This window comes from Euphorbia lathyris, chromosome 9, assembly GCF_963576675.1.
Source record: "Euphorbia lathyris chromosome 9, ddEupLath1.1, whole genome shotgun sequence".
NCBI lineage: Eukaryota > Viridiplantae > Streptophyta > Magnoliopsida > Malpighiales > Euphorbiaceae > Euphorbia > Euphorbia lathyris.
The window spans coordinates 47,178,853-47,179,365 of NC_088918.1; positions in this window are offsets into that span (position 1 = coordinate 47,178,853).

The following is a 513-nucleotide window of genomic DNA, read 5'->3' on the forward strand; positions in this document are numbered from 1 at the left end:
TGAAGGACGGCATAAATTTGAATAATATTATAAGGTGAAGGACGGCAGAATACCGACACCTCGAATGGAGCCACGTGCGTCTTCTCTCCATTGGCAGTTGGTGTTGTCATATGATGCAAGATGTAACGTTTGTTTTACCTTCCTATTTTGGTTGCGGGTTGCGGTTACGGTTTGCGAAAAAAAAAATATATTTTTTTAAAAAAATAGGAATTCTAGAATCTCTATTTTTTAAAAAATATTTTTTTCAATGCAACTTAAATCAAATTCACAAGGGGAAAATTACAAAACTAGGTCAAATGGGAGACTCATTTACATATTTAACCCATTTACTCAACCTATTATATATCTAGACTCATTTTGTGTGACTTTTCAAAAATACCTCCAATATTTACGCGCGGCTCGCCCCATCCCGTCTGACTTCGCATATTCCATACTATGCGAAGTCTGCGAAGTAAATGTTTGGGTTTGCTTGATGAATTTAGTTCGCATATGCGAAGCCTGGATGTGTTTTGA